This window comes from Rhamphochromis longiceps, linkage group LG20 (genome assembly GCF_057381845.1).
Source record: "Rhamphochromis longiceps isolate RC_006_pf linkage group LG20, R_longiceps_female_GT1.1, whole genome shotgun sequence".
Classification (NCBI taxonomy): Eukaryota; Metazoa; Chordata; class Actinopteri; order Cichliformes; family Cichlidae; genus Rhamphochromis; species Rhamphochromis longiceps.
Window position 1 is genome coordinate 30966637 of NC_140576.1, and position 15939 is coordinate 30982575.

General features: G+C 43.5%; 1 long non-coding RNA gene across 5 annotated transcripts; it reads left to right on the plus strand.

Moving 5' to 3' along the window:
- Positions 1-740: 740 nt before the first annotated feature.
- On the plus strand, positions 741-3112 carry LOC146645633 (uncharacterized). Of its 5 annotated transcripts, none has more exons than XR_014909081.1 (5): positions 741-1381; positions 1867-1987; positions 2239-2347; positions 2453-2574; positions 2651-3112. It is a non-coding gene; the product is annotated as an uncharacterized LOC146645633 (long non-coding RNA). The 5 variants fall into 5 exon arrangements; XR_014909080.1 differs by having other exon boundaries at positions 742-1381; positions 1862-1987; positions 2239-2277; XR_014909082.1 differs by having other exon boundaries at positions 742-1381; positions 2695-3112.
- The last annotated feature ends 12827 nt before the right edge of the window (positions 3113-15939 follow it).

The following is a 15939-nucleotide window of genomic DNA, read 5'->3' on the forward strand; positions in this document are numbered from 1 at the left end:
GTGAATATGCATATAACCTCACGTGGTTATTTAAGTTTTGTAATGAGTGCAAAAACAAAAACAACAGCAACAAAATCAACAACAACAATATTATTAATAATAATAATACCAGAAGAAAGGAATATAATAATGTAGAGCGAAAGATGGCTCCTCCTCCCTGAGCCTGGTTCTTCACGAGGGTTCTTCCTGATAAATTGAAGTTTTTCTTTCCCATTGTTGCCAAAGCACATTCTCATAGGGAGTCATATCATGTTGGGGTTTTCAGTGTTTTCTCTCTATTAATGTAGGGTCTTTACCTCACAAACAGCTTGTTCGCCTGGGCCATTCAGGCTGTTAACAAACCCTATCCTCTTACGCTCCACCCCTGCCCACTCACCTCACCAATCTGACCCATGGTCTCAGTAACTTTCATATATTTTGCTTGATTGTATATATTTCTCCTGTTTGTTATTTATTCCTGCTGTTTTACTATTTATATCTTATACCCCCACAGTTGCTATGGAGCACTCATAATTTCGTTGTACATGTAAAATGACAATAAAGGGCCAGAGCACCTCTGACACTTTCTGTGTAATAAGCAGGAATGTAATAACAAGGCAGTGATAACTGATTAAAATGCATCAGGAAGTCTGGAATGAACTGAAAACATGTATGCATACATAGTTGTGGGGAGTCCCCCTTACTGGGGGGGGGCCGGATGACAGACCAGGGGGCTCCTCCAGACAGCATTTTCTATCTCCCAGCTGGAGTTTTTGTTTGTCTGTGACTGGAGAGTCAGATTTTTGTTGAGCTTCACACTTGCAGACCTAAGTCAGTTTGCAGAGATCCCTCCCACTCTGGCTTTTATGTCCTAGATTTCTTATCTGAAACAGTAATATTTCAGTGACTGCTGCTTGTACCACAGGTTAATACACGCTACTGATCCCTGATAGGAGAATCATCAATTTTGGCAACAAAGAAGCCTGGTGGATGTTTGTTTACAGTCTGATGATGGGACATCATGCTCTGCATCGTCAAAGTTTGCCTCCTCATTATTATTCATACCCAGTAATGTGAAGTATGCTTATATCTACTATAACTGAACCAACCTGGTGCTCTTCATTTATGGAGGCTGTTGAGTCTGAATGTTGGATGTTGTGTATCTCGTGTTCTCTGGGCTTTGTTGTCCTCAGTCTTTTCGCAGGATCAGAAAACAAAACCAGGAGGCGCGTAAATGTTTCTTCAAATGTTTCTTCTGGATGATGATAAGACTGTGACACGGGATGCCACCTTTGGTCTTGTGATGAAGCAAAGCTCAGGAAGAAGTGGGATTAAATGGTACCCACATGTGTGCTGCTGAGAAGGATGTACAGGGGCACCTGCAGCCAAATCCAAGCCTCAGGTTAGTTGTAGTTGCAGAACGCTATAGGACTGAGACAGCTGAGGCATCAAATGTTTGATTAAACGGATGAAAAAGAGAAGTTTCTTCCCTATAATTATCACTTCTTAAAATCTGTAGCAACTTCAAGTCTTTCAGCATGCTGAGCATGCAAAGAATGTGACAATATATTTTTGTTCAATATTTAATTTCTTTTAGTTGCAATTGTTAAATGAAAAAAAATATATATTCTTATAATTTAGCAAACTAATTTATCAAAAAAAATATACATATATCTGTATTAGTTTTAATAAATTAATTTGACACCTGTATTGAAAATACCATATTGTATTCATACAGAATCAGTTTGGTATCATTGTTTGTCTGCTCACTGATTGTTGAAACTAAGAGCTACTTTGATCTGTTTAGATCTAAAGTATCCAAAGTTGAGCTCTGATGTTTCTTCACCCCTGTGTGTGATATGTGATTCCTACATGCTGGCAGAGCAGCAGTTTGTGCTCACAGATGGTGACGGTGTGGAGAGACGGTGGTGTTTCCTCAGAAGAACCAGCAGAGTCACTTGCTGACTGATGCTCATCTGCACTGCACAGAGGAAATCAACTGACCGAGGTTTGTCCAGTGACGTGTTATGAATGTATATTTGTTTTATGCTTACAGTTATGTTTTTCTTGACAGAGGCTCTGCAGAGGTTAGACAAAGCAGAGAAAACATGTGCTTTACATTTTACTGTGATTTATTGAGATATTTGTTGCCTGATGTTCAGCAGGAATGGAGAAATAGAATCAAAGGGAGATGTTTTTGATGTTTTTGTAATGATGTAAGTAAATCTTCAATATTATTTATTTGCTTGGTTATATTAGGAGTGTTTCTGAGTGAGGGGGAGAAGAGTCATCATCCAGGTAAAGTGACGTAGATCAGTGGATACACTTGTCTCCCCTTTAAAGGAGACAATCCAAGTCATCCTTAAATGTTAGTGCTTTCAAATACACAAACATTTTTAAAGGACAAAAATGAACATCCAACTTTGACTGTAACACAAAATAAATCTTTCCATGTGTGTTTTCAAACTCTCAGATGGGCAGCATATCAGTCTTGGACTGTCTAACCTGCCGGAGCAGCACTGAATGACCACCACACATGAGCATGTTCCTGCAACATTCAGCATCTGATCCTTCATCTGTGTGCTTCTGCTTTTGGTAAGTAGAGTTACCCAACTCCAGTAACTCTACACACATGCCATCCATTTCTGACGGCCTGGTTACTTCCTGTCAGTTACTTTAGAAACCATGTGGTCACCTGACCTAACACTATTCAAGTGTCACATGTCAAACAGCTGGAGAGGAAACTACACCAGTGTACTGGGATGTTTCACCAACACGTGCCAGATGCTGTTCCTTCATGGTGACATCACAGAGACAGCCCCACCCACCTCAGGACCTCGCCATTTATCATGATGATTATAATGATGACAGCGAGCGGAACTAAGACTGTAAAAATCCACGACCAGAATTTTTCTTTCTAATTATTAATGAATACTGAGAGCCTCTTTCTGTGTTTTGTATGTTTTGGGGTTGTTTTTTTTTTTACCTCATTTGTTACTAACAAAGTTCACCAAACTCACACAGTTTACATTCTGTATGTTTCCATCTTTACCAGCCACACTCTAACTGCATTTAAGAAAATAATCCTTAGAAATCATCATTTTTCTCTTTTGTAATTGATGATAATTCAGTGAATATAAGATAAGATAAGATAACTCTTTATTGTCATTGCACAGTCATACATAGTACAGTAGTACAATGAAATTGGAAAAACTGTCCTACGTCGGCACTACATATAACACAACACGACACGATATGACACATCACAACGTAACAAACAACACAACACAGTAACACACTGCTTCCTTCTATTGCGTCACACATTGCTTTAAGTTTTTCAGTGTCCAGTTATTTTTTACTGCTGTTTAAATTCTCTGAATGTTTGACCCTGTAGACTGTTTGATGGACTGCTTGTCTTCCTGTTTGTAACCGCCGCCTGTTTTTTTAAATAAAGATTTGGATTTCTGACTTCAACACAGCCTCTGCGTGTCCTCCCTTTGAGTCCTCTTCCTCTGTGAACGTGTTGCATGTGTCACAGATTCATTTTATTAGCAGCTTTCCCACAGTGAGTTGCATCAGCATTCATTCACAGCACATTTCAGAAGGATTCAGATTAATACAGTGATCTTATAGTCAGAATGATCCTGACAGAGTGCCACTGTAAACTATCTTTCATCAGGTAAATTTCAAAGTTCAGTATTTCAAAGCAGGAGTTATGAAGACTCATACTGGCATTAGGACTAATAATATGTACTTACAAAGTCAAAGTTTTTTAATTATGCTAGAATATTGGAAGACAATCAACTTTTAGTGTTTTCCGCATATTAATTATTCTGAAATAGAGACGTGACCCTAACTGTACAGAAGCAGTAAACAACTGACAATCTTAACAGACATCATTGGCCTGAGCTGTCATGCACAGTGAGTCTGATCCTTTGCTGTGAGAGTCTGACAAGCATGTTTCTGGTCAGTTTGGAAGAAATAATATCACAATGTTGATCTTTTTTTCAATATTCCTTCTCTTTTACAACACAAACTGTGATCAAAGGTACTTATGTTCACAGCATGTAACTATACTGACAGTCCAGGGCATTGTGGTCTGTTGAGCTAGGGTTAGCAATTCAGACATATGTAATCAATATTAAACGTCTCTGACGTGGGCCACTGTCCACAGTGTTGGGAAATCCATACCAGGCTGGAACGAGTCAAGGTAGGTGAGCATCCACGAGAAGACACAGCAGATGCATCCTACTAATACTGACAGGACCAGGAGACTCCAGAAACCGAGCATCTTCTCTTCAGTGCCATCCTCGCCTGTCACCCTCTCTGCCCGCAGCTGAGTATGGAGTAGATAAGGGCGCAGAGAAACCCTTATTACTAATTTGTATTATAATTCAATTTTCATGAAATATTCATATTCAGTATTGGTCCTTTTATATTAATAACCACGTATCCACCCAGGCTCATGGTGGGGCAGGGCTCTGTCCTGGGATACTTGAGTACAAGGTAATGTACACCCTGACCAGGTATCCAGTCTGTCAGAATTGTTTTCAATATTTGGTTCAAAAATATGAGTGACAACAAAAATCCAACTAGGATTCTTGCATATGATGAATGAAGTCTGTCTTTGACTGAATTGTCCAGCTGATCCATCAAACCCCCAGCAGGTAAACCTTATTCATGACATAACACCGCAACAATGTAAAAAATGAAACAGCAACAGTCTAAATGTAAAGTGCATTCTAAAGTCCTCTTCAATAAATCATATGCAAAGAGTCATTCAGGACTGTAAAACGTGAACTACAGAACCCAGAGTCTTCATCATTAAATCTCTGGTTGCTTCGTTTTTCTATCCTATATCAGATACTTTAAGGTTAGGTTAGGTAAACTTGCATTCTCATGGTGAGGCAAAATGCTTTATGTGTGTGTGTGCGTGTCATGAACGGCTATAAAAGGCCTATAATTAAAGAACAAAGCGGGGTTTGAGTTCGAGTTGCGGCAGACTGTCACTACTTGTAAATGGAACGCAGCCTTCCTACGGCGGACAGCTAATAACAGGAATCGGACGCGGTCCACCCAAGTCCACAGCAACCACCATAGCAACCGCCTAGCATGACCTTAAAAACATATTCTGTCTTCATAACTATCAAAACCATGAAATGATTTGCAAAGTGTGAAAGTGTTACAGCTGCAGAGAGCTATGGCGGTATCTTTGGAAGCTGTTTACACAGCTAATAATATACGATGTAACCATGGAGACAGTCAGTCACGTGAGCTAGCGGTGCATGTTTACTACAGTGAATAAGGTGATTGTGTGCACAGCGTCCACACGCTGCAGAGGGTAAAAGCATTACTTCAATATTTTTTTATATTGATATATATTTGCCTTCTGTTGACCATCACCTCAGGTTCACCATTACAGTTTCAGCATACAGATGCACACTGTCTAAATATCAACACATTCAAAAACTCATGTCTCAGAAATAAGCAGTTAATTTCGATTTTTTATCGGACCTGTCTGTGGTCTTTGAATTATTCTGACCCATGTTCAGTGATTTCCAGAGGGGTTTACACGCTTGAAGGATTTATGTTAGTATTTCGCTGCGGCACAGCTGAGGTTACTTTAAATTTATTGCTAGCAATTTTTGTTTGGGTGAGCAACTCTCACTTAACGAGCAACTTCTCGCTTAACGAGCAACTTCTCGCAAAACAACAGGCAACTTCCTGTGTCTTTCTGCTTTTAATTTACTGCTTTTAACCCTTGTATGGTAATCGGGTCTGTGAGACCCGTGTTCAGTTTTCTTTTCTTTCGTTTTTTTTTTTTTTTTAAAGAAAAGTTAAACAATTAATTATTCTTTCACGTGTAAATGTGTTGTGTCTTTCCACTTGATTATAACTGATTTATTCATAACATTTTATATAAAAGAAAAACGAGAAGCACATTAATTCATAGTAATTTAACATAAAATTGTTTGATAGTGTTAATTTGGAAAGCCACAACTCTAGCGGGTCCACCAACACCACACAAGGGTTAATTTACTTTATTCGGGGACTGAGGAAGTCGTCAGTGTATCTCTCTGGATCACTAAGTGAAACTTCGTCAGCATATCCCGTTTTTTTTATGGATCGATCACTGAGAGAGGTATAATACGGTCTTTATATAAATATGAAAGACGCATATTTACCTTCTGTCAGCCAATCCCACTTCTGACACCAAAATTGAAGGAAATTCAATTTTCCTCCAAGGCGTGAGCGATAAGCAGAGTTTTGTCCTTTCCTTATAAGATTCCTAATTATTCAAAGTAACACTCAGGTATGCCGCTCAGCTGGGTTAGTTACGACGTCGGGAGCAGCTTGGGAGAACAAGGAAACACAGACTGCTTCAGGTTGCCTTCCCAAATCGACTCAAAGGTTTATTTAGTACATAACAGCTTATATAGAGGAAAAAAAGGTTCGTGTGTCAGCAGGTTCCGGTACAGACCAAATAAGGAAACGTCTTCCTGCCTTCTGAGCAAAGAAGTATCCTTTGTGTAGTTTATCTCTTCAGTTACAATTTATGATCATCCCAGCAAAATACACTCCTAGACATAGAATACAGAGTTCTTTCATTAGTGAATTCTGAAACAAACCACCTGGCCTTTAACGAGCCTTTTTCTAAGAGATAAAGAAGGGAGGATGGGAGTAAGGAAGTGGTCTCGTCTCTGTGGTATTTTCGACCTTGGGGTACCAGCCTGTGATTCTTACACATCAATTCTTGGGTCAGAGAGAAAGAGAAAAACAACTAGTAAATGGGCCTTATTGAGTAACTCTTTTCTGTATAATATCACTACAAAACAATATCCTGTAAATGCTACCATGGTATCAAAATATCACAACAGTCTCTAATGTAGACATGTACAGTGTAGTGTAAGCATTAAAAGATCATAAAAGAAAACACTCATAAGACCCTTATGAAAAGGACACCGAGGGAACAGTTTACCCTGCCCGGGATAGGGTTACCGGGGCCCCGCCCTGGAGCCAGGCCCGGGGAGGGTGCCCGAGGGCGAGCGTCTGGTGGCCGGGCCTTAGTCCATGGGGCCCGGCCGGGCACAGCCCGAAGAGGAGACATGGGCCCATCCTCCCGCAGGCCCACCACCCGCAGGAGGCGCCATAGGGGTCGGGTGCATTGTGTGCCGGGTGGCGGCCAGGAGTGGAGGCCCTGGCGGACTGACCCCCGGCTGCCAAGACTGGCAATAGGGACATGGAATGTCACCTCTCTGGTGGGGAAGGAGCCTGAGTTAGTGCGTGAGGTTGAGAGGTACCGGCTAGATATAGTTGGGCTCACCTCTACGCATGGCTTGGGCTCTGGAACCAGTCTCCTGGAGAGGGGCTGGACTCTGTCTCAGTCTGGAGTTGCCCCTGGTGAGAGGCGGCGGGCTGGGGTGGGTATCCTAATATCCCCTCGGCTTGCTGCCGGTACGTTGGGGTTTTTCCCGGTGGACGAGAGGGTTTGTTCCCTGTGCCTTAGGGTCGGGGAACGGGTCCTGACTGTCATCTGCGCTTATGCGCCGAGTGGCAGTTCAGAGTACCCAGCCTTCTTAGAGTCCCTGGGGGGGGGGGGGGGGGGGGGGGGGTGCTGGAGGGTGCTCCACCTGGAGACTCTGTTGTCCTGCTGGGAGACTTCAATGCTCACGTGGGTAACGACAGCGAGACCTGGAGGGGCGTGATTGGGAGGAACGGCCTCCCTGATCTGAACCCGAGTGGTGCTTTGGACTTATTGGACTTCTGTGCTAATCACAGTTTGGCCATAACGAACACCCTGTTCGAACATAAGAGTGTCCATAAGTGCACGTGGCACCAGGACGCTCTAGGCCGTAGGTCGATGATCGATTTTGTAGTCGTATCAGCAGACCTGCGACCATATGTTCTGGACACTCGGGTAAAGAGAGGGGCTGAGCTGTCAACTGATCACCACCTGGTGGTGAGTTGGATCAGGTGGCGGGGGAGGACGCTGGACAGACCTGGTGCACCTAAACGCGTAGTGAGGGTGTGCTGGGAACGTCTAGCAGAGGCCCCAGTCCGCGAGATCTTCAACGCACACCTCCGGCAGAGCTTCGACAGCATTCCGAGGGAGACTGGGGACATTGAGTCCGAATGGACCATGTTCAGCGTCTCCATTGCCGAAGCTGCGGCATTGAGCTGCGGCCGCAAGGTGGTTGGTGCCTGCCGTGGTGGTAATCCCCGAACCAAATGGTGGACACCAGAGGTGAAGGGAGCCACCAGGCTGAAGAAGGAGTCCTATCGGGCTTGGTTAGCCTGTGGGACTCCGGAGGCAGCCGACAGGTATCGACAGGCCAAGCGGAATGCGGCTCGGGCAGTGGCTGAAGCAAAAACTCGGGTGTGGGAGGAGTTCGGAGAGGCCATGGAAAAAGACTTTCGGACTGCCTCGAAGAGATTCTGGCAAACCGTCAGATGTCTCAGGAGGGGAAAGCGGTGCTCTACCTGCACTGTGTATAGTGCTGGCGGAGCGCTGCTGACGTCGACTGAGAAAATTGTCAGGCGGTGGAAGGAATACTTCGAGGACCTCCTTAATCCCACTGACACGTCTTCCAAGGAGGAAGCAGAGTCTGGGGATGAGGGGAATGACCCGCCAATTTCCGGGGGCGAGGTCACTGAGGCAGTTAAACAACTCCTTGGTGACAGAGCCCCCGGTGTTGATGAGGTCCGCCCCGAGTTCCTGAAGGCTCTGGACGTTGTAGGGCTGTCCTGGTTGACACGCCTCTGCAATGTAGCGTGGAGATCAGGGGCAGTACCTGTGGACTGGCAGACCGGGGTGGTGGTCCCCATCTTTAAGAAGGGGGACCGGAGGGTGTGTTCCAACTACAGGGGGATCACACTCCTCAGCCTCCCTGGGAAAGTCTATGCCAGGGTGCTGGAAAGGAGAGTTCGTCCGTTAGTCGAACCTCGGATACAGGAGGAACAATGCGGTTTTCGTCCTGGTCGCGGAACACTGGACCAGCTCTTTATCCTCTCCAGGATACTTGAGGGTGCATGGGAGTTTGCCCAACCAGTCTACATGTGTTTTGTGGACTTGGAGAAGGCATTCGACCGTGTCCCTCGGGGTGTCCTGTGGGAGGTGTTGCGGGAATATGGGGTGTCTGGCCCATTGCTACGGGCCATTCGAATCCTATACAACCGTTGCAAGAGCTTGGTTCGCATTGCCGGCAATAAGTCGGACTCGTTCCCGGTGGGTGATGGGCTCCGCCAGGGCTGCCCTTTGTCTCCGGTTCTGTTCATAATTTTTATGGACAGAATTTCTAGGCGCAGCCAAGTGGCGGAGGGCTTTCGCTTTGGTGGCCTCAGAATCTCATCTCTGATTTTTGCAGATGATGTGGTTCTGTTGGCTTCATCGGGTGAGGGCCTCCAGCTCGCACTGGAACGGTTCGCAGCCGAGTGTGAAGCAGCGGGAATGAGGATCAGCACCTCCAAATCTGAGGCCATGGTTCTCAGCCGGAAAAGGGTGGAGTGCCCACTCCGGGTCGGGGATGAGTTCCTGCCCCAAGTGGAGGAGTTCAAGTATCTCGGGGTCTTGTTCGCGAGTGATGGGAGAAGGGAGCCGGAGATTGACAGACGGATTGGGGCTGCAGCTGCAGTAATGCGGACGCTGCACCGGTCCGTCGTGGTGAAGAGGGAGCTGAGTGTAAAAGCGAAGCTCTCAATTTACCGGTCGATCTACGTCCCTACCCTCACCTATGGCCACGAGCTGTGGGTAGTGACCGAAAGAACGAGATCGCGGATACAAGCGGCGGAAATGAGCTTCCTCCGAAGGGTGGCTGGCCTCTCCCTTAGAGATAGGGTGAGAAGTTCGGCCATCCGGGAGGGGCTCAGAGTAGAGCAGCTGCTGCTCCACATCGAAAGGAGCCAGCTGAGGTGGTTCGGGCATCTGACGAGGATGCCCCCTGGGCGCCTCCTGGGTGAGGTGTTCCAGGCATGTCCCACCGGGAGGAGGCCCCGGGGCAGACCCAGGACACGCTGGAGAGATTATATCTCTCGGCTGGCCTGGGAACGCCTTGGTATTCCCCCGGATAAGCTGGAGGAGGTGGCTGGGGAGAGGGAGATCTGGGCCTCTTTGCTTAGGCTGCTGCCCCCGTGACCCGGCCCCGGATAAAGCGGATGAAGATGGATGGATGGATGGATGGATGGATGGATGGAAAAGAAAACACTAACATTTATGTGAAACTAATTGTAATAAAAAAATGAACAGGTGGTTAATAGATGTAAAAGAAAGAATCTGAAAACAACACTTTTTTGGTCTAAGTGATCAAAGTAGAAAACAGAACTGATGTTCAAAAACAAACCGTAGCTGCACTAATATTACACATCTCCATTGTTGTGGTGAACAGACATGTTGCTTTTAAAACCACATGCAGTGTGTGACCATGACTGTTCACTGAGACCATGGCTGTGTCCCAATTAAGAGACTGCATGCTTGAAGTACGCATTTTAAGTGCGGTTACGTCACCGCCACGCGACGACGGCTGTCCCAATTCGAAGTGTACTTCAAATGCATACTCCAAATGCGCCGTCGATTTCCTTTTTTTTTTTTTTTTTTTTCAAAATATTAAACTTTATTAAGAAACAGTATACAGAACATGTATACAATCAGAACAAAATTAACATATGCCAGGGGGTGTAATACAAAGAATTACATACATTCAAATAATTTGTAATTACTACAAATAGTAATAGTTTTCATAGCCTTTTTGTTAAGTGATCCACTAATCAATTTTATGTAACATAAAACATCATTATAGTAATGTTTAAAATTAGGTTTTCTGTTACTGTATTTGCATTTTTGGGTATCGGGACTGTGGTACCGGCCTGCTTCAAATCCACCTCCATCGTCCCGATACCCAAAAACTCCAACCCATCTTGCCTCAATGATTACCGCCCAGTAGCACTCACCCCCATCATCACTAAGTGCTTAGAGCGACTGGTCCTAGCACACTTCAAATCCTGTCTCCCCCCCACCCTGGACCCCCACCAATTCGCATACCGCCGGAACAGGAGCACAGAGGATGCAGTCTCCATCGCAATGCACTGTCCTCTCACACCTGGACAACAACAACACCTACGCCAGAATGCTGTTTATAGACTTCAGTTCAGCATTCAATACAATCCACCCCTCACAACTCATCAGGAAACTGACAGACCTGGGTATCAGTTCCCTCATCTGCAAATGGTTACTGGACTTCCTGACCAACCGCCCCCAACATGTCCGGCTGGATAACCGCTGCTCATCTACCATCACAATGAACACCGGTGTACCACAAGGCTGTGTGATGAGCCCTTTCCTCTACTCCCTCTTCACCCACGACTGCAGACCTGCTGGTGGTTCCAACACCATCATTAAGTTTGCAGATGACACCACGGTGATTGGCCTCATCAGTGACAACGATGAGGCCGCCTACAGGGAGGAGGTGGATCGTCTGGCTGAGTGGTGCGACAGAAACAACCTGCTGCTTAACACCGAGAAGACCAAGGAGCTCATCGTGGACTACAGGAGGAATGCTGACCCACATCCACCCATCCACATTAAGGGGACGGCTGTGGAGCGTGTGAGCAGCTTCAAGTTCCTGGGAGTCCACATCTCCGAGGATCTCACCTGGACGACCAACTGCTCCAAGCTGGTCAAGAAGGCTCACCAGCGCCTCTTCTTCTTGAGGACTCTGAGGAAGAACCACCTGTCCTCAGACATCCTGGTGAACTTCTATCGTTGCACCATCGAGAGCATCCTGACCAACTGTATAACAGTCTGGTACGGGAACTGCTCTTCCTCAGACCGGAAGGCGTTGCAGAGGGTCGTGAAAACTGCCCAGCGCATCGCCGGAGCACCACTTCCTGCCATAAAAGACATCTACAGGAAGCGGTGTCTGAAAAGGGCTGGGAAAATCATCAAAGACCCCAGTCACCCATCACATGGACTCTTCACCCTCCTGCCCTCTGGGAGGCGCCACAGGAGCCTCCGGACTAAGACCACCAGGTACCGGAACAGCTTCTTCCCCACAGCTGTCAGACTCCTGAACTCTGCCTCCTGACATCTGACCCACGTTAAACTCATGGACTGAACATACACACACCCACAATGGACAACTGTACCCTCAAACACAATAATAACATGGACTGAACCACCACTCACAACCACTAGCACTTTATATAGCCTCTGTAGAAATTATCCACATATCTCACTTATCTTAACTGCACTACTGTATAGCTCTGTAAATAATCATTCTGTACATTCGATAATCTTTAATCCTACAACTGTTTACAACTTGCATAGTTCCCATTTCTGTATAGCTGTATATCCCAGATTCTGTAAAGTTATTTATTTCATATTCTGTATAGTTTTTCATATTTATATCCTGTCCATATCCTGTACATAGCCTGTACTCACTACAGCCTGTACATACTTATAGTTATAGAATATTCACAACATACTTCATACCGTGTACATTATAACATACCATAATAGACCCATTTCTGTAATATACTCACATATCTATATTATTGCTAATATATATTGTAATATATCTATATCACTAAAGCACTTCTGGATGGATGCAAACTGCATTTCGTTGCCCTGTACCTGTGCATGTGCAATGACAATAAAGTTGAATTCTATTCTATTCTATTCTATTTGTGAAAATAAAATTTAGCTAAGATAACTAATAAGTTTATTATAAAGTAAACATCTTTTTTTTGCCTTCGAAAGAAACAAAATACAACATTTTCCCATTTCACAGTAAAGTCATTATAGAGATGTCCAGCAATGAATCTACTGAAGTCTTTCCAAAATGTTCTAGCGTATGAACAGATCCAGAAGAGGTGTTGCACAGTCTCAGGATGGCTTCCACAAAATCCACAGTTCACATTTATGTCCCTTTTGAACTTCGTCATGTAATGATTAGCAGGATAAAATTTATGCAATATTTTAAATGAGACTTCCTTCACTTTATTCGTTACCAGATACTTGTTAGGAATTGTCCATACTCTTTTCCAGTTAATGTCACTGACAAAGGAATTCCAATAAGAGACCACATGTGGGATAGTTAGAGATTCTGTCTGGAACAAAGCACGAATATTCTTATTACTTTTACTGTGGTTTGTTAGACAGATTCTTCCTATGTGTGAATCTAAAGGGTTGGGGAGAGAAACAGATGATATGCAAGGTTGAATACCTTTAAAAAGCATTATAATACCCATAGGTATTGCATCAAATAATATGGCATATTCTTTGGGTGTGGCTGGAAATTTATAGGTGTTTAAAAATTCTGAATAGGACATGAGCTGCCCATTAGGATTAAACAGCTGATTCACTAAAACAATCCGTTTCTCAACCCACCTAGAAAAAAATAATGATTTATTTTTATACACTATGTTCCTATTATTCCAAATTGAATACGTATGGGGTGTAAAGTTGTGTTTATATATAAGGGACCAAGCTAATAGAACTTGTTTGTGAAACATCGAGAGCTTTTCTGGAAGCTTATCTATATTATAATCACAACCTAAGATAAAACTTAGACCACCAAACTTAGAGAAAATGTAGTGAGGAATAAAATTCCAAATGGATACCGGATTTTTAAGAAAATGTTTAGCCCAATTAATCTTAAATGTATTGTTTAGAGTAGTAAAATCCAAAACATTGAGACCACCGTGTTCATAGTCATTCATCAATACACTTTTTCTGATGTAATGTGTCCGGTTTTTCCAAAGGAAGTTGAAGAGCATTCGGTCAATATCCTTACAAGTTTTGCCGTCCACATGCAGAGAAATTGCTGCATAAGTCAGTTGAGACAGACCTTCTGCTTTTGAGAGCAATACCCTTCCTCTTATACTTAAATCTCTCTGCAACCATTGATTTAATTTGGTTTGAGATTTTTTAATAATTGGGGGAAAAATTAGTAAAATTCTGTCTTTTGTATCTTTGCAGATATTCCCATCCATCCATTCGCTTCCGCTTATCCTTTTCAGGGTCGCGGGGGGCGCTGGAGCCTATCCCAGCTGTCATAGGGCGAGAGGCAGGGTACACCCTGGACAGGTCGCCAGTCTGTCGCAGGGCTAACACATAGGGACAGACAACCATTCGCACTCACATTCACTCGCACATTCACACCTAGTGGCAATTTGGATTATCCAATTAACCTATCCCCACAAGTTGCATGTCTTTGGACGGTGGGAGGAAGCCGGAGTACCCGGAGAGAACCCACGCAAACACGGGGAGAACATGCAAACTCCACACAGAAAGACCCCGGCCTGATGGTGGAATTGTGGTATCATCTGCCAATTGACTGATGACAATCTCTCTGTCTGCTATGTTTATACCCTTCACAGGGCTATTCGAAATATGAGAGGCAAGAATTTGGGTGCAAAGTAAAAAAAGATAAGGGCTAATCGGGCAACCTTGGCGTACACCTCGATTAAGACTAAAACGAGAAGTGGTGCCATTTTTCATTCTAATAGAACTATTAGCATTGGAATACAGAGTTTTGATAGCTCTGCAGAAGATATCACCAAAACCAAATTTCTGAAGTGTAAGAAATATAAATTCATGCTCAATTGAGTCAAAGGCTTTATAGAAGTCCAGGAGAAGGATAAATGAGTCATCAGATATTAATGCTGAGTAGTCCAGAATATCCAAGACGAGTCTAATATTATTGGAGATGTGTCTGTTTGTCATAAAACCAGACTGTGTCTCGTCTACAATATCGTCCAAAATATATTTAATTCCTCTAGCTAGCAATAGAGCTAATATTTTATAATCATTATTGAAAGAAAACTCCGTCTGTGAGGATCGGGTTTCCTTCGAGACATGGGCAGCGATAAGCAGAGTTCATCCTTTAACATAAACAAAATTAAAATATTCTCATGCATGATCAATGGTTAATCACGGTACCAGCTGGAGTACCGGGAGCAGTTTGGAAAAACAAGAAGACGCGGAGACTGTTCTAGGTTGTCATTCCAAACTGACTCAAAGGTTTATTCATCTTACAACAGTATATATAGAGGAAAAAGGTTCGTGTGTCAACAGATTCTCAGTTCAAACCGGTACAGACCAAATAAGGGAACGTCTTCCTGCCTTGTGAACAAAGAAGTATCCTTTGTGTAGTTTATCAGTTCAGCTACAATTTATGATCATCCCAGCAAAATACACTCCTAGACATAGAATACAGAGTTCTTTCATTAGTGAATTCTGAAACGAACCACCTGGCCTTTAACAAGCTCCTTTCTAGGAGATAAAGAAGGGAGGATGGGAGTAAGGAAGTGGTCTCTGTGGTATTTTCGACCTTGAGGTACCAACCTGTGATTCTTACACATTAATTCTTAGGTTACAGAGAAAGAGAAAAACAACTAGTAAATGGGCCTTATTGAGTAACAGTTTTCCTGTATAATATCACTATAAAACAATATCCTGTAAATGCTACCATGGTATCAAAATATCACAACAATTATTTAGGAGGCTTATTGGTCTCCAGTTGTCTATAAAAAGTAGGTCCTTCTTAGGTTTGGGAATTAAAGTAATAAGTCCCTGAGTAAGGCTGGGAGGAAGAGTGCCCCTTTTAATACTTTCATTATAAACCTGCAACAAAAAGGGTGCAAGCTGACAAGAAAATGATTTATAGAATTCAGCCACCAGCCCATCTGTGCCCGGAGATTTGTTGTTTTTAAGAAATTCAATAGATGTCAATATCTCTTTTTCAGTAATTGGACTGTCACAAAAAAGCCTATCAGCACTTTTAATCATTTCAACATTGTTTACAGAGTCAATGAATTGGGTAGCGACCTTTGCGTTATAATTGGATTCATACAACTTTGAGTAGAAATTACAACAAAATTGAGAGATAATTTTTGCATCATCACTGACCGTACCATTTATATTCAATTTATGAATAGTATTGGTTTTAGATCTATGTTTTTCTA